Source organism: Aedes albopictus, chromosome 3, assembly GCF_035046485.1.
Source record: "Aedes albopictus strain Foshan chromosome 3, AalbF5, whole genome shotgun sequence".
Lineage (NCBI taxonomy): Eukaryota > Metazoa > Arthropoda > Insecta > Diptera > Culicidae > Aedes > Aedes albopictus.
The window spans coordinates 273,108,193-273,133,958 of NC_085138.1; the positions used below are offsets into that span (position 1 = coordinate 273,108,193).

Sequence of the window (25,766 nt, forward strand, 5' to 3'; positions counted from 1 at the left end):
AAGAGAAGTGAAAACTGTCACCCGAAGGATACGGATCGACCACTTCCGCACACAAAGCCGAACCGAGGGGAAGTTGTTCACGTTCGTTGAGATAATAAAATAAATCAATTTTGATGTAACGATGCTTTGTGTGGTTGTGCAAGCATGTTTTATTAGTTGTTGTGGAAAAAATGGAGAAATTTAATCAACTAATTGATGTTTATGACAACTTATAGAGAATGAGCGACAACAAAATTAGATACAACTTATTTCTTCTACATAAAACTTGAGTTCATACCGTACATAGCTGGTCGTCGTAATCCCTTTCTGTGATGGTGCACAGGAGTGACGAAGAAATTGCAGAGTGTGATTTCAGTCAAGCGTCCAAGGATATGATACGAGTATGCAAATGTGTTTCTCTAGTCGGGGATGGAACCATAAAGCTAATTGCCACTATGTTTCTCTAAGGATATAGGGACAACATGAACCCAGCAACTCTCGCTGACTGGCAGACAGCATTACACGCGTGGATTAACTTTTATGACGACTCGTTTCATATAACGATAAATTTTATGGCGTAAATCGTCTTGGCGTTATCACATGTTGCGTTGCATCTGTACCATTTTCGCTGCTAATGAGTGGGGACTTAATTTAAAACTTGAATAAAAATTAATCGGATTAATTTGTTTTTATTTACCGAAGCATGCGATTTTCTTCAACCGCAGTTGAATAACAAACGGCTACAAACACCACAACCCAATAAATCTTTTTTTTTAAATTTTATTTAAAAAATGTTACTAAGAAGTATATTGGAAATTAGCTATACAGGGTGTTAGGTTCCTGAGTGCAAACTTTTTAAAGGGTGATAGAGGACCATGAATGGTGAAAAAAATTGTTCTACGCATATGGTCAAATCTCAACCGTTACGTAGTTATTGAACTTCCCATGATTTTGACTCTCATCGCCTTAACTGGCTATAACTTGAAAATGGTCAAACTTATCGCAATGTTTTTACCCTTATCCGAAAGATTATTGAATTTTCTATCAAATGGCATCTTTGAATCGATTGGTTTAGTTAAATAACTAGGGTATTTGTGCCTATCTTAGTCTCATTAAGGATGTGCAACATGAAAAATCACTCACAGCGCAATGTATACGCTTCAAACTTAATGATACAAACCTTTAACACACGTGCTCACTTCCACTGTTGATCTTACGATGCACTAGAGTGGGATTTACCTTCAATATTTGATTTAATTGCGATCACAAATCGCGAGCCACTCGCACCTATCTTCAGCACACCGTAAAATTTTCATCTCATCGCGGTCCACCGGGTGGCCCCTTATTCATCTCAACAGTATTTACAGCAAATCCACAACCACTCTCACATTTTCTCATCGTAGAGCATTCTGCACTCACCCACTAACGCACTCCCTTTCCCTAGCAGGTGACAGTTTCATTGTGATTGTTTTCCTCTCTCGCAAAGGAGAAGTCATAACAATGTGCGGCGCGACGAATCGTCTATGCTCGCTCCCCACGTTTTGCACTCGCATACATTCACAGCTGATTGGCAAATCAGTGCTGCCGAACTGGATGATAGTTCGTAAAGCTTGAGCGGTAGCAGCATATTTAGATGAAAACCAAACCAAATATTTTGAAAGAAATGGCGTTGGAAAATGAAATTATTGATCGATTTGCGTAGAAGTTCGATTACCAAGATGTTAAACCAAGAAACGACCATATTCTGATTGAAAAAACATCGTATTTGTAGTGACCAAATCTCATTCAATTAACTACTTGCTTCTTGATGTCTGGCACCGCTGTGATGCTTGCTTTGGTGCTTCGGCAGAGATGTGCGCCGCGGTTAAAACATCATTTTTGGTCGTCGGCGGCGGCGGCGTTAAAAATGAGAATTCAATATTTCGCTCTTTTACATCTCATATAGCGAAACATTTTAACAAACTATACTTTGCATATGAGAATGTAATTACACTAAAACCTCAATTTATGCATGTTATTTTAATGCACTTTTTAATTTATGCACCTTTTTTTATGACCTGCATAAATTAAGGGAAAGCTACTCAGAACCAATATTGTGCATAAGAATATTTAATAATGACGGTAACTATTGCAACGGCGGCTAAAGGGTGTTTTTAAGGATGAGCAAATGGAAGTCACAGGGGAGTTTCAGGGGGTTCCCAGGGGTTTCCGCGAGGTACCAGGAGTTCTCCGGGGGGTTTTCGGGGGTCTGAGGGGGTTTTCGAAAGCATTGCAGAGAGTTTCAGAGGATTTTCGACGGGGTTTGGAGGCGTTACTGGTACGTTTTCGGGGGTTTCCGAGGATCTCACGTGCGTTAAACGGGTGCAAGTGGGTCTTAGATGGATTCGGAGGCGTTAGGCAGGCGTTTTTGGGGGTTCAGATGCGTTACATTGGGTCCGAGGGGATTTTAGAGGGGTTTTGGAGGCATTTCAGGAAGTTTCAGAGCATTTTTGGCGGGATTCAGAGGCCTTATGGAGGCGTTTTCGGGGGTTTCGGAGCGTCGCAGGTGCGTTACATGGGGTACGAGGCGGTTTAAGGGGAATTTTGGAGCCATTTCAGGAAGTTTTAGAGCATTTTCTGCGGGATTCAGAGGCGTTACGGAAGCGTTTTTTTTATGCACAAATTTCCCTCATTTTATGCCTTTTTTTAATGTATGCACCCCCAGCCATGTGCATAAATTGAGGTTTTAGTGTAGTAACTTGTAATTGCGCACTCGTATATAGTGCGGCAGACAATTAAACGTTCCATAATAAATAAAAAAAATCCATAAGGCGCAGTCCACAAATTACGTAACGCTCTTGGGGAGGGGGGTAGTATGGCCAAGCGTTACGGCCCATACAAAAATTTTTGGATTTCCATACAAAAAAGCCTTACGGAGGGGGAGGGGGGGGTTGCAAAAATATAAATTTTAGCGTTACGTAATAAATGGATGCTGCCTAAATAATTCTTAAGTTATGGCATGAATTGAATTATTAGAACCTGAATTCTTCAGATTTCATTACATCGGAGAAAATTGGGTTGATTTTGAAATTCCTCACATTTTGTATGTATGTAATGAAAAATTGACGAAAAATTTTAAACCTCATTTACTCGAAAGTGGGTTTTTGTCACTTACACCCCTTTGCTTCTAACCCCCTCAATTATAAACGAACGTCGTTATGACGTCACGCGGGGAAAAGCATGCATGCTGTCATTGCATGCTTTATGCACCTTGTGTGAAGAATATGATATTTGCTAGGATTTTTATATGATGATATATAAGTGACTAAAAAGTAACTAAAATCTCAACAGGATCATTGAACGAAATATTTTGTTTATTCGGCAATGAATGACATGCATTCATTTTGGGAGCGTTTAAACTTAAATCGATTATTTTCTGAAGATTATTGGGGAAATTCTAAGTTCGGCGGCGTGATGAGTTTTAAGCTGGCGGCATGCTAGAAAATCAAAACATCCGGCGGCGTGAAGTAATAAATCTCGACGGCGCACATCTCTAGTCCTTGAGACAAAATGAGATGAATATAGGTACTAGGCCGAAGAAGGGGGCTTTTACCCTAAGTTTTCTAGAGCAAAATTGCTCAAAATAGTGTGTTTCAATTTGTTTTTGTCAATTATCTTCGAAACATGCGTAATAAATTCAAATTCTTTCTTTGGCAAAGTTGTGGCCCCTGTTCCACTCTACAATTCGTTCTTTGACACCAAACTTCTAGCTCTTATCGTTTTCATGCAATTTCGATTTAAATGTGCGGCACAGTGCGCAAAAAAGTGTTTAGCTTGACAGTTGCAAATTTATGACCTGAAATGAGATGTTTAAATCAAAATTGCAAGAAAGCGATAAGAGATAGACATTTAGTGACAAAGAACGGATTGTAGAGTGGAACGGGGGCCACAACTCTGCCTAAGAAAGAATTTTAATTTGTTACGCATGTTTCAAAGTTAATTGACAAAAACAAATTAAAACACACTATTTTGAGCAATTTTGCTCTAAAAAACTTAGTTATTTAACTAAACCAATCGATTCAAAGATGCCATTTGATAGAAAATTCAATAATCTTTCGGATAAGGGTAAAAAAATGGCGATAAGTTTGACCATTTTCAAGTTATAGCCAGTTAAGGCGATGAGAGTCAAAAACATAGGAAGTTCAATAACTACGTAACGGTTGAGATTTGACCATATGCGTAGAACAATTTTTTTCACCATTCATGGTCCTCTATCACCCTTTAAAAAGTTTGCACTCAGGAACCTAACACCCTGTATATGTTCAAAATGCTCTATCTCGAAGCACGGTTGGTCTTTTTATTCCGGTTCATCTATGATACTTCACAATATAGTTAAGTTTAGAACAGCTTGAAGAAATTTGGAAAATGGGTAGTAGTACTGAAAATATGGTTCTATGAGTACACCTCACAAAATAACAATCTGTACAATCAGAAATCAGAAAATAACAATCTGTGTATCAGAAGGCCGGCTCCAGAGGCACGTTATCCTCCATTTGGGACATTTGTGCCATTGTGAGAATAATAGCCTATTTAATCATCTACCTGAGGGAAAAGGAAGGAAATAAGGATGAGGATGGGGATAAGGACAGGTAGGGAAACAAGAAAAGTACCCTGGAAGAGGATACTAACGCATAAGCGTACCACAATGGGTTCAAACTTCTGGCAACACTGCTACCTACGTCCAAAGTGCGATTTTCATCGGCTCCCAAATTTTCAAAAATCATTTTGATAGTGCTTTTTTTTATTTGTGAGTGATACGTGCACGGTATATTTCGAGTGCTGCGAATCTTATTTTGTATGTAAGTAGGCTGTTAATTGCTAAATTATTAGTGAAATAAGTGGTTTTATCTCCCAGCTAAATTCTATAGCAAGGGAGAAAACAAAACAAGTGCATCGTGTGTGTCAATCAATGGACTTCATGCAACTTGCATGCAAGTTCTTGCCTCCCTCATCCCTTGTGAGGTGATTTGTTTTTTTTTTTGGGAAGAAATATATAATTACTTCTCGTGTTTTGCCTCTTTGGCTTGGATACTAAGCAAGCATTGAAATAGTGCGGCTATAATACGGCAATAGTAGCAAACAGTTGGTTAGTGAGGTGCATTAAATACTGCAGTTGATATAATCCGCCATCTGACTTCGGTCACTTTAACTGTATTGATAGTGAGAAAAATTTTTGGGCTAGTGAGATCAACACACTCATACCATCTATGGCGTGTGGCCCTCGCATATAGCCAAAAATGAATGCGTTGGGGAGAGCGGGGAAAAAAGCTCCCGTCACGTAAAAGGGGAGAAAGACTAAAATAAGAAACATAGACACTATTAATGACTTTATCACCAATTTCACAGTTAAATTATTATTATTTTTTTGTGTAATCAAATAATAATCAAATATTTTGTTACCTAGACTGTTTACTATTATTATTTCCTTTTTATTATTAATTTATTTTTGTTTTGCTATTGTCTACATTTATATATATATTTTTTTTTCTAACATTAAATACTATTATATTTTGCCTATTTTTCTGCTTTTCTTTCCATTTTTTTCCTCTATCCTAGTTATTTTGCTTTAGTTTTTGTTGTATTGCTTACTCGATCTTTAAACTAGAATTGCTACTCTCTATATTTTAACAGCAGCAGATAAATAAAGTCATCATGAGTGGATCAAAGATGGAAATAGACAGAGAAAGGGAAGGAGAAGATTTCCAACTTGGAAGCAAATCCGTCGACGATGTACTTTCCTGTTCTTCCTCCATCCTAAACACGGATAATGATGGTGTCGAAGGTAATGATGGTTACGATGACGACGACGACTACGAAGATGGCATCAATGTAACATTATTGTCAACTCCGCCACCGGCAATAGTTCCCGTGAAATCGGATGGGCAGACCAAATCCCAGTTTGCCGATAATAAGGGAACAATTGGAAAGAAACTAAGTGGAGCAGGTCAAAAGCGCTTCAAAAAACTGATTGATAGTGGGTATAGCCGAGAAGAAGCTCATCAAATGGCTCAAATACCACTCAATCAACTAGATTTGTCAAAACGACAGAGAAATTCAGACTTGAATGGGTCAAATACAAGTGGCAATCCAACACCCGCCAAAATAGCACGTAATGACTGGGGTGCTCGTAGACCTCCAGGCAGCTCAGTGCAACATCGTATCGATGAAGCACAATCTAGACACTCAGGATCTCATAGAACTGAGGGTATGATTAACCACTCCTACAGAGATGTAGTCAACTCTGTAAAAGTAGGAATTCTTCCAAAAGAATATCCGAATGTGGAGCTCACGAAAGAACAGATGGCAGCTACAAGTAAGGCCATATTGGCGAAAGTTGCAGGACAGCGAAAAGAGGCCCTGAAACCAAAATTCGGTTTGTGTGCGTTCAAACCTGGATACCTAGTCATTGTATGCAAAAACCAGGAAACAGCAAACTGGCTTAAAACTACAATCACTTCGATAACACCCTGGCAAGGGGCAGAATTACTGGCGGTTGATGAAAGCGAAATCCCGCAACCTGAAATCTTGATCGGTTTTTTCCCATGGAGTGCAGAAGACAGTAATGGAGAGATTCTGGCGCTCTTGGAAAGCCAAAATGATGGGCTTACTGTTGATTTGTGGAGAATACTGCAGCGCAATGTCGTAAGTCAAAGACACGTCGAGCTCGTTTTCACTGTCGACGGAGCTTCGCTGAGCTCTATCAAAAAAAGTGAATACAATCTCGACTTCAAATTTGGGATTGCTTATCTTAGGAAGAAATTCCAAAAGAAGTACCAAAATGATGGCAGTGAAAGACCAGGGAGTAGGGATGACAAAGATTCTCGACAGACCCACGTAGGCACTGGCGATAACAAGATGGTCGTAGACCAGATTGAGGAAATCCCAGGACCAAGTGGAGTCGGGGAAGCAAAAACAAACCGTAAAGCTACTGGTCACACTGCAAATACTGTCGGCGCTAAAAAAAGTGAAAAGAAACCGACAAACAAAGGATTTAACCCAGAATACCGAGAACTGAAGATTCCAGATGGGAAAAATCTAAATAAGGGTGTCGCACAACCAAGCAAGGGGATGAAGTAAATCCCCGCTCAAGCGGCGAACAACGACATCTTCAACAGCAAAAAAATTAAGTTCATTCAAGTGAATCTTCACCATGCGAAGGGAGCAACTGCTGTACTTTGCAGAAGATTTACGAAGAGCAAACTGGATATCGCATTAATCCAGGAGCCATGGACAACTAACAGTAGGATAGCAGGAATTCCTACATCTTGTAAGTTAATTTACAATTCTGGGCAGCTTGCTCCCAGAACTGCAATTTTAATAAATGGAAATGTAAATATTGTCCCAATTACAGAATTTATAAAAAGAGACATCGTCGCAGTAATGGTGGAGGTGCCAACAACCAATGGCAAAACGGAAATCTACGTTGCATCAGCATACTTTCCGGGAGACATAGGAGAAGTTCCTCCACCGGAAGTGGTAGAGTTTGTTGCATACTGCAACAAACAAAATAAAGCGTTTATAATTGGCTGCGATGCAAATGCCCATCACACGGTATGGGCAAGCACGGGCATCAATAGCAGAGGTGAGTACCTTTTAGATTATATCTATAACAATGAAATAGACATATGTAATAGGGGAGAAGCACCAACATTTATAAATGCAATAAGGCAGGAAGTACTTGATTTAACATTGTGTAGTCCGAAAATCTCGGAAAAAATAAAAAATTGGCATGTATCTGATGAAGCATCATTATCGGATCATATGCAAATCTTATTCGAGTATGAGGCTGGTCAACAACTCACACAAACTATAAGAGATCCCAGAAAAACAAACTGGGAGCTTTACAATTCAGAGCTGAGAGCTGGAGTAAACACATTACAAACATCCTCAAAATCATGCACAGAACTTGAAGAAAGTTCAAAACAAATATCAAATTTGATTTTGAATGCATTTAATAAAAGTTGCACTGCTAAAGAACGCTCAACAAACAGAGATGTTCCATGGTGGAATAACCGATTAGCCAAACTTCGAAAGAAAACCCGGAAAATGTTTAACTGGGCTAAACGAACTCAACAGTGGGGCCCATATAAGGAATCCCTTACAAATTATAATAAAGAAATAAGAAGATCAAAAAGGATTAACTGGAGGCATACATGTGAAAGCATTGAAACTACTCCAGAAACCGCCAGGTTGCAAAAAATCCTTGCAAAGGATCATTCTAACGGGTTGGGAACACTGAAAAAAGAAAATGGGACTTTTACAAATTCTGCAAATGAAACGTTAGAGTTGATGATGAAAACACATTTTCCCTGTTCAGTAATCAATTCAACTGAAGACCAAAGTTCAGCTGTAACAGAAACTGGCGTTATTGAAACCAGGACGTATGATCATGAAATAATGAGCGGAACGACTGGATCAAATAGAGACAGGATCGATAGTTGCACTTTGGCCAAACAAATATTTACTGAAAAGAAAGTTGAATGGGCGATTGACTCCTTTGCACCCTTCAAATCACCTGGTAGGGATGGAATTCTTCCTGTACTACTGCAGAAGGGAAAGGCGATTTTAACACCTATTTTAACTAAACTTTTCCAAGCCAGCTTATCTTTAAGTTACATTCCAGTAGGGTGGCGACAAGTACGGGTGATTTTTATCCCCAAGGCCAATAAAAAGGATAAAACACTGCCAAAATCCTTTAGGCCAATAAGCTTATCGTCTGTACTACTAAAAACTATGGAAAAAATAACTGATGAGCACATAAAATCATCATATCTTATTGAAAATCCTCTCAGCAAACACCAGTTTGCCTACCAAGAGGGTAAATCATCAGTAACAGCATTACATAAGCTTGTTACAAAACTTGAAAAATCTCTCAATGCCAAAGAAATTGCTCTTTCTGCTTTTCTTGACATTGAGGGAGCTTTTGATAATTCATCTCATAATTCAATAGCAACGGCCATGATGAAACAAGGTTTCAATAAATGTGTTGTTGATTGGATTAATGAAATGTTAGCCAAAAGGGAGATATCAGCAAACCTTGGAAGCTCCTCTATATCTGTTAGAGCAGTGAAAGGGTGTCCACAAGGAGGCGTCTTATCACCTCTTCTGTGGTCTTTGATAGTTGATGATCTTCTGAAAAACTTAGAATCACAGGGATTTGAAATAATTGGTTTCGCAGACGATATAGTCATAATAGTTCGTGGGAAATATGACCAAATCATCGCAAACAGAATGCAAACTGCTCTAAATTGTATCTCATCGTGGTGTGATAGGGAAGGATTGAATGTAAATCCTTCAAAAACTACTATTGTACCATTTACAAAGAGGAGAAAATTTTCTATAAATAATTTATACCTGAAAGGTATATCTATAGATCTTTCAAATACAGTCAAGTACCTCGGAGTAGTCCTTGACAGCAAACTGAATTGGAATTCACACCTAGAGCAGATAATCACAAAAGCGACAAATGCTCTTTGGATAAGCAAAAAAACATTTGGTAAGCAGTGGGGATTGAAACCGAAAATGATTTATTGGATCTTTTCGGCAATCGTGAGACCCAGGATCACCTATGCCTCACTGGTCTGGTGGCAGAAAACCACAGAATCCGTCGCTCAGAGAAAACTAGGAAGATTACAAAGACTAGCGACTCTCTCAATAACTGGAGCATTGAGAAGCACTCCTTCATTGGCATTGGATGCTCTATTACATATGCTTCCATTACATCAATTTATACAATTTGAAGCTGAAAAGAGCGCTCTAAGAATCAAAAGATCTACGAACCTCTTGGAAGGTGACCTTAATGGGCATCTTAGTATTCTAAAAACTTTTGGCATAAACTCCATAGTTATGAACAACGAAGACTGGATGGAGAAAAAGTACAATTTTGACCGTATGTTTAAAGTTTATGACCCTGATCGAAGTTCGTGGCGAGTCGGTGGTCCAGAATTTCGACCAGGATCGATTATTTTTTATACAGACGGTTCAAAATTGAACAACAAAGTGGGAGCAGGAGTAACTGGCCCAGGGATAAACCTGTCGATACCCATGGGAAAGTATCCAACTGTATTCCAGGCAGAAATTCAAGCAATTTTAGAATGCTCTAATATATGTTTGCAAAGAAATTATAGGCATTCAAATATATGCATATTGTCTGACAGTCAAGCAGCACTAAATGCTTTGAAGTCAGCGGTATGTACATCAAAACATGTTTGGGAGTGCATTAAATCACTTCAAGATCTGTCCTGTCGTAATCAGGTCAACTTATATTGGGTTCCTGGCCATTGTGGAATTGATGGAAATGAAAGAGCCGATGAATTAGCAAGGCTTGGATCATCTCTTCAGTTCATAGGGCCCGAACCTTTTTGTGGGCTATCTGCCTGTGCTTTGCGAATGGAGCTCAAAATAAGAGAACATTCGAAAGTGACGAACAATTGGAAAAACACTTGTATAGCAAGACAAGCAAGGCGATTTATTATTCCAAATGTTTCTAAGACTTGTAAAATACTGGATCTTTCCAAAAAAGATCTAAGCGTATATACTGGGCTTATAACAGGTCATTGTCCGAGCCGATATCACTTGAAGCTTATGGGAAAACTTCAAGATGATATGTGTCGCTTTTGCGGCACAGATAAAGAAGACTCGGAACATCTACTGTGCCACTGTCCGGCACTCTTTACAACAAGACGTAAGTTCTTCGTCAAAGGGCTGTTAGAACCCTCTGACATTTGGAGAACAACACCCAGTACGGTAGTGCAGTTCATTCGAAATGTCGAACCGTGCTGGGTTAATGCTATTAATCAAACGATGGCGATCACTCACAATAGTGGTACGTCATCTTGATATAAATAGCTATAATAAAACTTATCAGGGGCATATGTCACAATAGATCAAAAAACTGGTCGCAGTGATGGAAATACCCGACACGGATTAAAAAAAAAAAAAAATGGGTTCAAACAGCGCCCTGAAAAGGGCACTGTACTAACGCATAAAGCAAAAGAGAGCCTATAGCCCTTTACCACAGCGGGTTAAGAACAACAGAATATCCTGAAGATTCAGGTTTCTGAAGTCAGTTTCACTTAATAAGTGATTACCGAATACTCGGAAACGCAGTTGCGCAAAAACTGGACAGTTACATATCAAATGATACGAAGTTCCATAATCGGATTCACAGCTGTCACATGCAAATGAATCAGCTTGCTGAATATTGGCCATGTGATAGCTGAGTCGGCAGTGGCCAGTCAAAGCTTTGACCAGAATGCTGCAATTCTGCTTTGGCAGATTTGTAAGATACTTCGCCACCCTTGGAGATGGCTCAGTACAATACAATTTGGTTTGACGACATGACTCCAAACTATTCCAGTATTGTCTGTGTTTAGAAGCAGCCCAGGTGTGAATCTGAAGCTTTACCCAACACTTCGATATCGGAATAGCTGGCTCAGGGCCAATGAAGTCATGTGATGCTCCAGTGCGAACTAACTCATCAGCCAATTCATTTCCAGCGATGGAAGAATGGCCAGGTACCCATACAAGGTGAACAGCGTTTGCTGAATTCAGCTCCTCGATTTGAGTTGGACAAGCGATAACTATCTTCGACCTGGAGTTGGCCGAAGCAAGTGCTTTAATAGCAGCCTGGATATCTGAACAGAAGTATATTACTTTGCCCATTACGTGCTGCTGAAGTGCTGGTTGCACTCCGCACATGAGAGCAAAGATTTCGGCCTGAAAAACGGTGCAGTGTCTACCAAGTGAGTAAGACTGATACAGCCTTAGCTCACGAGAATAAACACCAGCACCTGCTCGACCTTCGAGAAGAGAGCCATCAGTGTAACATACGATGCCGTCTGAAATACTTCTTTCCAGATATCCAGATGTCCACTCTTCCCGGTAAGGGAATTTCGTGGAAAATGTCCTATATGGAAAATTACAAGCAATTGTAAGATCACTTGGAGCAAGGACAATTTTGTCCCAATTCACCAAAAGTGAAAACAACGAGGTGTGTGTTGATGTGTGGTTCACAGGAGTTTCCTCTAGAAGACCGAGTACCCGTAACCGGTAAGTGCAAGAAAGTGCTTCTTGTTTGAGATGAATGTGTAGTGGAGCAACGACAAAGAGAACTTCGAGCGCTGCCGTGGGAGTTGAAGAGAACGCTCCAGACATCGCCATTAAGCACATCCTTTGGAGATGGCCTAACTTTGATTATACCGTTCTGATTTCGCCCTTTTGCCACCACACTAGACATCCATAGGCTAATATTGGCCGAACAACAGTTGTGTAGATCCATTTGATATACTTAGGTTATAGGCCCAAGTTGTAACAAAGGTTTGCCGGCTTTGCCCGAAGGCCATACAAGCTTTCTTGATTCTGAACTCAATGTGAGGTGTCCAGGAAAGCTTGGAATCAAGAATGACTCCAACGTACTTTACCTGTTCAGTCACATTGATTTCAGAATCAAAGAGACGCAAAGGTCGAACGCCATTACGGTTTCGCCTTTCCGTAAAAAGAACAATAGATGTTTTACTCGGATTAACCGAATGGTCATATTGGCGACACAAAACCTCAACCACCTGAAGGGCGTTTTGCATCAGGTCGAAAAGGGTGGTGATACACATACCAACTAACAATGCTAGGTAGTCGTCGGCAAAACCATAAGTAGGAAAACCGCTATTATTGAGTTGCCTCAATAGCGTATCTGCTACGAGATTCCACAAAAGCGGTGATAAGACATGATTAGCATGACAAAATTATAAGTCGAAATTTACTGTTTTTTACACTTAGGGTAAGATTAGATCCTCATTTCTCACAAATTTCTCAATGATTTTGAAGTGTTAATTAATAAGAACTGAAATTAGGATTATACGCAACTAAATATGTAATAGTTTTCATAGACAAATAGCACAAAACGTTAAAAATATCGAAAAATATGTCAATACGTTTGTTTTGAACTACTGTAAACAACATATTCACTAACTTCAATAAAACTGTCTTTAACAGCCGGTACCTATTTTCCAAGCATAAATAATAGATACTGTGTGTAAACAAAAATAACAACTTGTTCTGAAGAAATTTCTTGAGAAACTCCTGGAGGTATTAATAGAAAAATTTCTGGAAAAATGTCAGGAAGAATTGCCGGAGAAACTTCTGAAGGAATCCCTGGCGGATATTCGGAAGGAATTTCTGAAGGAATTCCTGGAGATTCCTGGAGGAATTTCTAGAAGAATTCCCGAATCAATTCTCGAAGGAATTTCTAGGATAATTCTTGGAGGAGTTGCTAAAGAAGTCCCTCGATGAATCCCTGATGGAATTCCCGAAGGAACTCCTAGAGAAATCTTAAGCGGAATCCCTCGAGGAATACCTGGAAGTAACTCTTAAGGAATGCCTGGGCGAAACCCTGGAGGAATTCCAGGAGGTAGTCCTGGAGGAATTCCTAGAGGAATTCTAGGAGGAATCTTCAAAGGACTCCCTGAAGGAATTACTTTAGGAATCCCTGGAGAACCTCCTTAAAGAATCACTGGAGCGATTCCAGGAGGAATTCATGAAAAATGAAAATCCTGGAGGAATTTCTGAAGCAACTGCTAAAGACATTCTTGAAGGAGTTTCTTGAGGAATTACTGCAGAAGTACTTTTAATGGTTTCGGCTTGCAGTCACAGAAATAAGCGTTGGTTCTGTTATTTCATCGCCGACGTTTCGATCCTCGGGTTTGGATCTTCTTCAGGGCCTGTGGTTTATTGATGGTTTCATTCTTGGTAATTATACATTTTAACGTTTACTTACTCGAAGTTAACCAACTTGTGAAATGCCGTGTTTGCACGGAGGTATGTCGGGATTTTGGTGGAATGGCCTCACTAAGGTTGAAAATTGTTTTTGTAGAGGGTTGTTGTGGAGATAAAACTAATTAAAACCTACTTAACAATTTTGTACCCTTGTTAAATTAATGGGAAAATTAATTACTGGGGGTTTTTCTACACTGTCCGGTACATTGTCCGGTGGAATATATCCGAAAATACGTGGATGACCTCTTTCCGGTCGTACACAAAGATCAGGTTGAACAGGTACTAGCTTGCTTCAATGCTCAAAACGAGCACATCAAATTCACATCCGAAACCGAAGAAAACCGGAAGCTTCCGTTCCTAGACCCTAGAATGTAAAAACGGACTGGTATGCCAAACCGATTGCATCAGGACGGATTCTCAATTACTTCTCGTTCCATTCCTCTGAACAAAAATTGTCAGTAGTCAACAATTTCATTGATCGAGTCCGGTCCCTAAGCACGGTCAGGTCCAGACAAGAGCAAGACGAGCTGATACACAGCCACCTGCGCAAGAATGATTACCCCCGAGGACTGATTAACAGAATGCTGCACCAAACACCGATCGCGAACCGAAGGGAAAAACCAACATCGTACAGGTCGATACCATACGTCCATGATCTAGCACCCTCTCTCAAGAAAATATTGCTGAGCAATAACACAGCTATGGGCATCTCGTACAGCAACCAAAACACAGTAGGACATCTATATAGAACAGCCAAGGATCCGGTACCACACCTGAGTAAGAGCAACGTAATCTACAAAATTGACTGTCGAGATTGCCACCGAAACTATATCGGGATGACAACAAACAAGCTGCAAGCCCGCATGTATGGACACCAATCACACATCAACGCCCTGGAGAGATTGCTACAAGATGGAAACAGCTATCCACTTATCTGCGAGCGGTAATGGTGGCGGCGGGCATAACCAACCGGTTCAGATTTTGACGTTGCTTGGGGGAAAGTCAAAACAGTTTCACCCTCCTCCTCACCCCTTCACCGATCGTTCGGTGGCGCCAACCGATTGCGATCCCCAAGAAACGTCAAAATTCGAATCGGTTAGTTGTGCCCGCTGTCGCCATTACCGCTCGCGGATAAGTGGATACGGACCACCCAATACAACAACTAACGGAGAGGACAGCGCTAATGGAACACTGCATCACCCACCAACACCGTTTCAACGTGAACAACCCATCCATCATAGACATCACCTACAAACGACAAGCTTTGCAAGTGTTGGAGATGTGCCACATCGCCACTACGCCCAACACCGTCAACCGTCGGACAGACACCGACCATCTCAGCTGTGCGTATGCAAACCTCCTCGAAACCATCAGGCGGAGCAGAGAGGAGAGAATCGCGTCGTCAAATCGTTTACGTAGTTCACAAATTAATGATAACAACATTCTCACACAACCAACACTAATTAACCCAACCACCCAACAGCCCCCAATACGTCACAACCCACAGTAATCTCCCTTTCTTCGACGGTGAAACATCCGTTTAAAGTGCAATTCCGGACAGTGTAGAAAAACCTCCAGTAATTAATTTTCCCATTAATTTAACAAGGGTACAAAATTGTTAAGTAGGTTTTAATTAGTTTTATCTCCACAACAACCCTCTACAAAAACATTTTTCAACCTTAGTGAGGCCATTCCACCAAAATCCCGACATACCTCCGTGCAAACACGGCATTTCACAAGTTGGTTAACTTCGAGTAAGTAAACGTTAAAATGTATAATTACCAAGAATGAAACCATCAATAAACCACAGGCCCTGAAGAAGATCCAAACCCGAGGATCGAAACGTCGGCGATGAAATAACAGAACCAACGCTTATTTCTGTGACTGCAAGCCGAAACCATTAAAAGTCCCACCAAAATCAGTCATCCAAGAAACATTACTGCAGAAGTCCCTACAGGTATTTCCGGAGGAATCCCTGGAGGATTTTTTAGAGAAATGCCTGGAGAAATACCTGCTGGAAATATTTCCGGAGGAATTTGTGAAAGATTTTTTTTACTCATTTTGTCAACCGACATTAATTAAGACTATTACATTATACGTATATGTACATATTTTTTCTAACTTCCTACACACCAAATGCTTTCAGCAATATTTTGCTGAATTTTGCCGAGCTGAAGGGTTCAGCAAAATTTTTTGCTGAACTTTCGGCAAAGTTTGTTGAATTTCAGCAAAACGTTACTGGATATCAGCAGAGTTTGCTGAACAAATCAGCAAAATTTTGCTGAATTTCAGCAAAATGTTTACTGAAACCTTCAGCTCGGCAAAATTCAGCAAAATTTTGCTGAAACTTTCAATCGATTTTTGGTGTGTAGTGTTATACCTATGAAAATGAATTTAAAATATTTATCCTTTCAGGACACGCCATCAAGCAGCTGAAACTGCACCGCTTCCCTGCAAGATTTCCTGGAGGAATCTCTGCATAAATTCCTGGCGGAATTCTCAGAGCAATACCTGGAGAAATCCTTGGAGTAATTCCAGGAGAAATCGTTGTCGAATCCCAGAAAAAAATCCCAAAGAAATCCCAGGAGGAGTACTGAAAAAATCTCAGAAGAAATGTTAAAAAACAACCTGATGGTTTTTTCAAGAAGTGTTCATGGAGGAACTTCTGGGAGAATCCTTGTAGGAATTCCTGAAGGAATCCCTGGAGGAATTCTGGAAGATACCCAGGAGGAATCTGGGAAGCTATCCCAAAAAGGAATTCCTAAGGGAATCTCTAAACAATTCCTGAACAATTCTGAAGTAGTTCCTGAAGGAATCCCAGAAAGAGTACCTGAGGGAATCCTTCGAGGGTTTTTACAATAAATTCCGGAGCAAATTCACTAAGAATCCCTTGTGGAATTCCCGAATGAATCCCCGGAGGAATTCCTGAGAAATTCATGGAAGAATAACTGGCGGAATTCCTGAAGGTACCCCAGGGAGAATACCGGATGTAATCTCTTGAGGTATTCCTTAGAAAATCCCAACAGGGATTTTTAAAAGAATTACTGGAAGTCATTCTGTAGGAATACCTGAAAAAAGTTCTGAAGAAATCCATTTCTGCAGTTATTTCTGGACGAATTATTGACGGAATTTTTGGTTAAACTTCTGAACGACTTTTAATGGATTTTTTATTTTTATTTTTGAATAATCTCTGGTAGAGTTTTCTGAAACAATTTCTGGACAAATTCCCAGAGAAAAACTTTGAATGATTACAGATTGAACTATTGAATCAATCTCTAGCGGAAATCGTAAAGGGTTATACGGAGAAATATCTGAATCCATGATGGAATCACTGAAAATTTGTTCGATGGATTCTTGCAGAAGTATCTGAAAAAAATTTCTGTAGGAGTTGTGGAAAAAGTTCCTGAGATTTTGCTTGGAGCAAGCCTTGAAACAAACCCTATCAAACCCCCGCCAGACGTCCCCATGGCGCATAGATGTTGATTAGGCTGAAGTTGAAGAAGTTGCCCCTCATTCTTAACACAGGTCGCTTTTCGGCCTTCCCCGAATAACTCGATTCATCTGCTTCCCGATCACTATGAAGTCAGCTTCACGTTCTGCCTTATCGCCGCTGTTGTAGTAGTTGTGATACCTGAATAAAATGCTGGCGATGGGATCCACCGCACGGGATTCGCCATCTCCAGTTTTGGCCCAGCGTAATTTCAAGATAGCCGCCACATTCACGCCGACATTCTGCATTTCACGAGCCAGAACCCCAACATGTGCGGGTGCATTCAAAGTTCTTACGTTCCAAGATCCGACTTTCCAATCGTTGTGTAATATTGTTGCCTGGTTTGTTGCCGTTGAATCAAACCGTTTGCTATTTTGTTTTTTGCTTTTCTTGGTGTATGAAGGTTTTCAAGATGCTATCTTACCAGGACCGCGTTGTCTAAACCACTCTGCTTCTTGCGCTGCCTCTTCAGGTATAGCTGACGTTTTATACTCAGTCACATGATGCCAGAATAGACGTTGTTTGAGCCTCACCTCCTTTGTGAACAGACGCTTGGGACGTACCTCATCTTTCTAGTTGATGTCAGAAGGACAATTGTGTTCAGGCAGCGCATTACCTTCTTTTACTTCTTCGTCTTCTTCATGGCTCTACGTCCCCACTGGGACTTGACCTGCCTCGCTTCAACTTAGTGTTCTTTGAGTACCTACTTCCAAAGTTATTAATTGAACGGCTTTCATTGCCTGCCATTGCATGAATTTGTGTATTGTGAGGTAAGTACAATGATACACTATGCCCAGGGAGTCGAGAAAAATTTCCCGACCGGAATGGGAATCGAACCCGCCGTTTCCGGAATGGCGATCCATAGCATTAACCGCTAGGCTAGCTGGAGACCCGCATTACCATCAAAGCTCAATACTCTTAGCTGGAGGTCTTTGTCATCGATTGACAGGTGGAAGCATGAGGTTAGGAACTTGTGAAGTTGTTGACTCGTTATTTTGCAGACCATCCTGCAAAAGTTACCATAATCAAAAAAGCAATATGCGCAAAATCATTAAAAACAATATTAGTCCCCGTAGTTTCCCGAATCCTTGCGCAAACTGTTTTATGCAAATACATACATCACACCACAAAGTGGCACAATAACATAATCATCAACTTGCTAGTTTCGTTACCACCGCCGCCGACACCAAACTAAACGTGATGATGATAAACGGGGATGACGACGGCGTGGGGACATCAACCACGACGACTACGATGCGGCGATGGCTGCAGACTGCACAAACGGGCGTTGATGACTGTTGCAAAGTGAATTCAAAGTTAAAATGGTCTTTTAAAAGTGTCAAGCAAAACCCTCCGCAGAGCTTAAGTGCACAGTTGAATAAAATTTATTTGTGTGACATCGTATTTTTTTTATTTTCTTTCGTGTGGATTTGACTGTATGAAGTTTTGAAACGAGAAAAGGTAGCGATGGTGGGCATAAAACAATCGAAGGAAGATTTTTTTTTTTTCAATGTGTTAATTTGTCAGCACGTTGGTCCTTAAAAAAACGATTCACAATTGGTTCTAATGTAATGTAAGTATATTCCAAGTAACACACTTGTCACAGAAGAGTCACGGTGGAGCAAATTTTCGTTGTGCAGAAATCACTGTGACTTGCTTCTCACCAATAAACACCTACTTGCTAGAAATAAGTCACAATGACTTCTGCGCAACAAAAACCTACGGCGCCGTGACTCTTCTGTTACAAGCACGGGAGTGCTACGGTGATCTGATTTTGTTGCCGCTTATCATGCGCTACCAGAGCTCACTAATATTGCTTTTTTCACTGAAAATTTTCCGTGCTTCGCTGAACAACATGACGTTTTCTTCCAGCGAAGGCTTACGCGATACAGAAAATCGCTGAATTTCACACTAACACTGCAGAAAATCTGTCAACAATAACTCAATACACATGCATTTTCAGCGAAAAGATCTATTTGCGTGACAACAATACACTCCCATGACTACCGGACGGCCGCCGTCAAATATCAGGATTGCCAACTGTCCGGCGACTGCTGTCAGTTTTCTTTGTCGCCGAATCTGGCACTGGGTCTTCGGCGCGGAAACCCAAAGGTGGGAATAAAATTTTGGGGTTTGCGCGCAATACCAACATTCACTCAATACAGCAGCGGGAGAAAATAAGGAAAAACGCACTTTGGTAAACAATGTTTGCGAAAAGAGGTGTTGTGCGTTTTTTCACAAACAATTCTTACTCTCTGTAGGAACTTTACCTAAATATTGACAGTCTCAAATTGAAAATTATCAAATCTAGACCAACATTTGAAAAGGGCGTAACAGCCATTTCGAATTTCTGCTTCTCCTGTCCCTCCTAGGCTTACCCCCTATTATTCATGAAATCTTTTACCAGTAACAGATAGATCTGGTTCCCCTCTATCTGTAAACGGGAAAAGTTTGCATAAAAATATTGAAATATGCCCATGAGAGACGGAACAAGTGAGAATTTGCAATGGTTGTTCCGCCCTTTTCAAATGTTAGTCTAGAAATATGCCGCTTTTTCATGATCAACAATTTTATGAGATCTAATGTGATACAAGCGTTTTGCACCAATATCCCTCGTAAACATTCAAATTTAACGACTGTTTTGGTGAATATTTTGACTGGAGCATAAATTTATGCTCCACTTAAGGAGGCACAATCCAACCTGTCAAACTCCATTGTGAACAAATAGGTTGCCGTCCCCTTGGTTCCAAGTGTTGTAATTGGGATGATCGATTTGTGTTGTAATGATCATCTGCTGATAACGAAAGTCAATGCTAATAATTTTCTCATTCAGAAAATGCATTTATTGGTAGAAACATGAACATTTGAGGGGCCCAGAATCAAAGGGGTGTAAGTGGCCATTTTGTCGATTTTGAGTTGAGCATATCATAAAATTCTGCGAATTTCAAGTTTTTAGGAACTTTTTTAAGATTGTTTCTACGATGATTGAAAAAAATACAATAAATCAGAGAAAATTGGGTTGATTTTGAAACTCCATACATTTTGTATGGAATGAAAAATTGGTCAAAAACTTTAAACCTCATTTATTCGAAAGTGAGTTTTTTGTCACTTACACCCCTTTGCTTCTAACCCCCTCATTTGTTCTAATCAAACGTCCTTAGAAATAGCATAAAGTTCAATATTAAATGATATGGATCCCCTCATATCCTTATTTATTTATTTATTAACGAGATTTTTAACTCGAAGCTAGTTCATCTTGGTACCCACGCTTTACTTCCCTTCCGAAGAAAGAACTTAAATTTTGTGAGTATATCGGGAGCGGGATTCGATCCCATATCCTCGGCGTGATAGTCAAGTGTTCTAACTATCACACCAGGTCCTCTCCACTTCATGTAATTTTCTGAGATTCCCTACTTTATTCCAATTTTATTAAAAAGCAACAATCACATGTTGATTCAGCTATTCCATCTAATACGAAACCCAAGGAAGCCAACCGATGTCTCTAGGCACCACCACGATGCTCTATACTGCCATTCTACGCATAATTGTCCCTTGTTGTATAGGAATTCCTATGTGCATTGGACAATTATGCGTAGAACAGCAGTATAGCAACTAGGTCCAATGAAACCTTCGACGATCTCCAGACACCACCACATATGCTATATAGAGCAACTAGGTTCAATATGTGGCCAAAGGAACCGAACCATTCCGGTCGCTAACTTGGCATCCGGTCCTATTTGTCTCCACCGGAAGTCATGCCTTTTTGAGTTTTGGATGCTCACATGTTCACGTCCGCCGTTTGTTCGATGACAATGTGTGCACACGACAGATGACGCCACAACGACCAGCCAAGCGCTACCACTTGCCAGTAGCGTATGGTGTCCTCCATCGAGTTGGTAGTTGGTACAAACTGCAGGGAAAATCATTCCTTGTTTGCTTTGCTTTCCACCCGCCATGATTGTGTGTGAAATAGTCAAACTGATTCTATGTTTGTTCCATATCCGTTTTGTAATTTAAAATTTCCCTCACCCGCGCATATGGTTCCTCCCGTACAGCTTCTACCACAATTTTCATTGGATTGACACGATAACCTACCGCGAGGTGTACCCGCTTTTCATGCTCGTTTATCACTGCCGTTCATTCTTTTTGGTTTCCTTATTTCTAATGTGAGTGACACAGTTTTAGTTTGTGCCATTTGAAAAGCGCAGGAAATAGTGATTCATTTTGTGTATGGCTTATCAGAATGAGAGAGACATCTGTCTTTCGCACTATGATGGTTCCGTTGTTCACGTTGTCACGCCCCCGCCTAGAGGCTGAAAATCAATCAGCATATGCACTGCTAGTGAGCATACACAATGACAATTTTTGTTCTATAATATGGAGTAGAATCTGAGAGCAACAGAGCAATGGCGGATATTTCCTCGATCTCCCGTTCGCCTTAAACTAAGAAAACGTTGCGTAAGAACACCATCTTCGGCATGCATGCAAGGTTCCGGAACGTTTCGTTATACACTATTCTTGTCTGTGCTTTTTTCGAGCCATATATTGTACACTGGTCCGGGCAGAAGGGAGTTGGTGTCAGGCCCTTTAATCCAGTCGTAAAAAAAACATTGTAATGAAAAATCAGCAAAAGAATAATACGGCAACGACCCCAGCAGACAAAAAGGACTTGCGATTGGAAATTGGATCTCTCTCCTTCATTGGGAGCACCCTCTTACTTGCCGATCTACTGAAGAACCGTGGGTTCGGCATTGTAGCGCTACAGGAGGTGTGTTGGACAGGATCCTTGATGCGAACGTTTAGAGGTAATCATACCATCTACCAGAGTTGTGGCAACACACGTGAGCTGGGAACATCTTTTATCGTAATGGGCGACATGTAGAGGCGCGTGATCGGTTGGTGGCCGATCGACAAATGAATGTGCAGGTTGAAGATCAAGGGCCGATTCTTCAACTTCAGCATAATAAACATGCACAGTAGACCTGTTCACTTTTTTTGACCTACCCGTGTCACATCAAATTATCAATCCACATGCAAAAACAAGGCTTCAGTTCAAAAATGAGCCAAATTGATAAAGGTTTAGAGGTGTATCAAATCGATTTTGTGTTTTTTCGAGCATTTTCACAAAAATGTACTTCAATATCCAGAAAATTGCACCAAAAAGGTACCGAAAATACCGTTAAAATATAGTTAGAACAATACTCTACAACTTTGCCGAAGACACTACGGTGTTTAAATTGCGTATTTCAAAGTTATTCAACAATTTTCGGTAAAAAATCACGAAAAAATACAATATTTTTACGATTTTTCATGTAAAAGTCATGTAATTTTACATTGTTTCAAGTGACTAATTTTATGCGCTATTGCTCCTATGTATTACGAACATTTCGTCCATACATCATTTTAGTGTAGAAATTCGTTTTCATTGACTAATTATCAAAAGTATGTCACGTTGATACTAAAAAATGTACAGAGTTGCCAGCATAAAATAAAACAAAGTTACCCATGATTTAAACGTCATTGCACTTCTTTGTCTCAACTGCATCAGTTTAAATTTGGTGCAGTTGGTTGAGCTTGACATTGTGGATTCGAAGATTCAAGGTTCGAGTCCTGGAATAGAATTTTTTTTGCGTCTCGATCCTGTTATAAGTTGATGAAACTACGCACTGCATCTCATTGCAATTTGGCATCATGGCATTGTTTCGAAACCGTAGAGTGCATAGTAAGAATAAAGTTTCCATTCATCTGAGTAGTTGTGCTGATTTGTGGGTAGATTGATAACAAGTAAGCTGCACCCACAGTTGTCTGTAAAATGGTGCATCCAGAAGCAGTTCCATCATCGTATTGAATTGTTTTAGCTAAATTGATCATTATCAAACAGATGCTCAATATTTCGCCCAGCTGATCTCGTCGACACGATTTATTGTCAACAAGTATAAACTTAATATCTAGCTAGTCCTGGAATGGGCTTAATTGGCAGAACCCGATCATTATTATTTGGGAGATTGCGTGTAAGTCATGGCAGATTCATCATCCTAACTGCTACAAAGAAAGAAAAAAAAAGTTTATCATGTATTTGAACTTGAACCTGGGACCTTCTGATCCGCAGGCTCGAGCCTTACCATCTGCACCATTTCTGATACTTAAATTAAAAGACATTAGAATACGATGGCATGATGTCTTAATCATGGGTAACTTTGTTTTAATTCGTGCTGGTAACTCTGTGCAATTTTTAGTATCAACGTGACATACTTTTGATAATTAGTCAATGAAAACGAATTCCTACACAAAAACGATGTATGGACCAAATGTTCGTTATACAAAGGAGTATTAGCTAATCAATTTAGTCACTTAAAACAATGTAAAATTACATGACTTTTATATGTAAAATCGTAAAAATATCGTGTTTTTTCGTGATTTTTTTAACTAAAATTGTTGAATAACTTCGAAATACGCAATTTAAACACCATGGTGTCTTCGGCAAAGTTGTAGAGCATTGTTCTAACTATATCCTAACGGTATCTCCGGCATCTTTTTGGAGCAATTTTGTGAATTTCTGAGTAAATTTCTGTGAAAACGGCTAAAAAAAACACAAAATCGATTTGATACACCTTTAAATCTTCATCAATTTGGCTCAATTTTGGACTGAAGACTTGGTTTTACATGTGGATTGATAATTTGATGTGTCACGGAGAATCGGAGAAAAAAAGTTTCAAAGTGAACAGGTCTAATGCACAGCCATCACTCCGGATGATGACAAAGACGCATTTTACGCACAGGTAGAATCAGGGATAGGGTGCGACTCAAAACTCTTTGCGTGCCTCACACGCTGCTACGAGACAGCACAACAAACTAGAAGGAGACGAGTACGCGCAATCTGTTGTGTGTTGCTCGCTTACTTTGCCGCGAGCTGGAACTCTCCTGTCTCTCACACTGTCGTATGCACTCTCTCGGTGCTGGTCTCCGTGCTTTGCACTTGGCTTGATACTACGCATGATTGGAAAAAAATCGAATCAAACGACCCATCACTTGTCAACCCTTGACAAGCTTAACAACTTTGCCGAAAACACAAACTCTTCAATTAATTTATTAAGTGATTTTTTTCTGTTTGGAGACAAGCACAGTCCAAGCACCGTGCATTACTCCCTGCGCCGTAGAGCTAGTGCTGCGATTGTCTCTCGCACAATTACGAAAGCTCTCACTCATACGTCTCTGTCTCTCGGCAAAACGGGAGACAAGCACTTGAGATTGTGTGAAGCACACGCTTTTTTCGCACCGCACGGTGCATGCCGCCAATCCCTGGGTAGAATGCGAGTTTGATCGCTGCCCAAGCCACAGCGTCAAGATTATCTTAGGTAACCAAAACGCTCAGGTAGGCCAGGAGGAATTCAGACCAACGATTGGAGTTTTGCGCCCACCAGCTGACGAACGAAAATTGTCTACGCCTCATCAATTTCGCCGCCTCCAAGAACATGGCCATTTATAGCACAATTTTCCTGCACAGCTTCCCGTATCGTTACACTTGGAGATCACCACTACAAATGGAATCGCAAATCGACCACGTACTGATTGATAAACGTCACTTCTCCGACATTATCGACGTCAGAACTTATCGTGGTGCCAATATCGACTCTGATCACTACCTGGTAATGGTTAAACTGCGCCCAAAACTCTCCGTTATTAATAATGTACAGTACCGGCGGCCACCCTGGTACGATCTAGAACGACTGAAGCATCCGGATGTCGCCACCACATACGCGCAGAATCTCGAGGCAGCGTTGCCGGTGTGCTCGATGTGTCCTCTCTAGAGGACTGCTGGAGTACAGTCAAAGTAAAAAGTAGCCATCAACAACGCAGCTGGGAGCACTATCGGGTACGTAGAACGGAGTTGACGAAACGATTGGTTCGACGAGGAGTGCAGAGCGGTTCTAGAGAAGAAGGACGCAGCGCAGGCGGTAATGCTACAGCATGGAAACCGACAGAATGTGGAGCGATACAGACAGAAGCGGAAACAGCAGACCCGACTCTTTCGGGAGAAAAAGCGCCGTCTGGAAGAAGCGGAGTGCGAGGAAATGGAACAGCTGAGTCGTTCACAAGGAACACATAAGTTCTATCAGAAGATCAACGCATCCCGCAACCCGGGTAGAGGTAAAGTGCTGACGATCAAAACGTGATATTGGTTTGATTGATATAAGAGATAAAAGATCTGAAAATAATATCCGAAAAATGTACCTGGATCATCTGAACAATACCAAAATTTGATATTTTAAGATCAAACGAATAGCTTGCTGCTATTGGTTAGATCTTAGAAGATCTAATTATGATCTGATGATGATGTTCCAGGAGTAAATTTTAGACATTATTTTTAGATCTTTTATCTCTTATACCAATCAACCCAATATCACATTTTGATCTCAATATCAAAATATGCTATTATTGAGCTCTTTTCCTCTACCCGGGAACGGCTTCGTGTCGCAAGCCGAAATCT

At 40.5% G+C, this 25,766-nt stretch overlaps 1 long non-coding RNA gene across 1 annotated transcript; it reads left to right on the top strand.

Annotated features, from left to right (window-relative positions):
* The first annotated feature begins 806 nt into the window (after window positions 1-806).
* On the top strand, window positions 807-4,287 carry LOC134291137 (uncharacterized). Its single transcript, XR_009998927.1, has 2 exons — window positions 807-1,067; window positions 3,578-4,287. It is a non-coding gene; the product is annotated as an uncharacterized LOC134291137 (long non-coding RNA).
* The last annotated feature ends 21,479 nt before the right edge of the window (window positions 4,288-25,766 follow it).